This window comes from Phaethon lepturus, unplaced genomic scaffold (assembly GCF_000687285.1).
Source record: "Phaethon lepturus isolate BGI_N335 unplaced genomic scaffold, ASM68728v1 scaffold16148, whole genome shotgun sequence".
Lineage (NCBI taxonomy): Eukaryota > Metazoa > Chordata > Aves > Phaethontiformes > Phaethontidae > Phaethon > Phaethon lepturus.
This window is the reverse complement of record NW_010560063.1, coordinates 14686-16414: the sequence shown is the minus strand read 5'-3', so window position 1 is coordinate 16414 and position 1729 is coordinate 14686.

Genomic DNA, 1729 nt, shown 5'->3' with positions numbered 1-1729 from the left:
TCCCTACACACATCTTCCAAGAAAGAAAAAAAAAATAGGGCAGTGCAAGCCAGCACACCTAACTCAGCACGGGCTGCTGGGACAAAGTAATTGCAAATTCACGCACTGTTCTGACACTCCGAGTCAGATCTCTGGCTGAACGGCCACCAGATGAAACAAACGGCATGTTACAGCTGCCAATATGACTGCATTCAGATGTCACGTTGTCATTGGACATTATGCCACATGGCAACTTTCTCCTCCCACTTCTCACTTTTCTTTTGCACAAGCGGCTGCCAGCTCCCCAGCCAAAATCTTGGTCACTGCAGGACAGAAAAGACAGGAATGGAAGAGCAGAGCCAAACAGCCCTTCTTTCTTCCTGTCCTCAGTGAACATCCTAGCTGCTCTCCCTACTGCCATCTGGTTCCCAAGGTCTTCCCTTTTACATCCAAGAGACCACCATGCCCCTCTCTCTCTCTCTACCTCTTCCTTTCCCAGCTCCTCACACCTGGCCCTGCTTCCCCCCAGCTGTTTCCTTGCTTTTTATCACTCCCCACCTGACATAGGTCAGCTAACCATAATCCGCCTTACCTAATTACCACCAACGATCTACAACTCCATGCACTCTTCTTTCCTGCTTGCAACGCCTGCACACACACATACTTTGGCTTTCAGGTGAAGCCCGTATCACGTTGGCACAACACTGCTCTAAGGCATGGCAACACTCCCTCCACCCGAGCCTGTCAGAGGGGCAGAAAGGAAAGCCGATGCGGGCATACATTTGCGCTGCTCTGTAAAGCCCGCAGCCACAGAAACACACCGCACAGCCCTGTTGGAGTTACTACCCGGGTGCTGCTATCTCCAACCCCTTGAGTCAGGCTGAGATTCATACCTCTGCATATGCGTGGTGCTGATTCACACTCACTGATGACTGGTTTTGATCAGGTTAGTTACTGCCCTTAATTAAAGTTTTCCTCACTGGAAGAAGGTCAAAGCTGCCAGACAAAACAAACCGGTAAAACAGAAGACTAATTCTGTATCCTTTCATGTTATCAACCAAAAGACAGAGGCAGCATTGGACTACTATGCATGCAGTCATTAGGAGAGAGGAAAAAAGGAAAATAACATACGTACCAGGTATCCAGAGCTCCCGAGGACACTTGGTCCAGTAAAACATGCTCCAGTCTCAGGCAAAATAAATGGAATTTGGAAACACGCTTGAATATTTTGATGAAGTAGTACTTACAAATGAATCCCAGCATTGCAGATTCATCAGGATGGACACCTGAATTTCAAACTTCAAGGTTAAAAAACTTGAAACACATCATTTTGATATCTTCCCTCAAAAGGTGGCAATGAGGTAAAGACAGTGGCAAGTTCGTGCTGTTGAGTATTTCAAGAAATTCAGCCACATATCAAGGAAGATGTGTAGCACAATCACACACTGCATGGTCACGTCAGCCCTCACCTCCGAGCGAAGCTGCACCCAGGGGCCGTGCGTGTGAGCACAGCACAGGGGAGGATGAGACATCTCGGCTTCAGATCAGGAAAATAAGAAATTCCCCCTCCCCAGGCGGTTTGTTTTGCATTTAATCTTTACAATTTTGACCAACATCTCTTTCATCTAAAGAATTTGAAGACAAGCAAGTCAAAATTCATATTTTAATTATATATATATACACACACATATACACACACACGCAGCAATTCATCCTCAGTACAGAAGACAATCAAACAAAAGATCTGCAG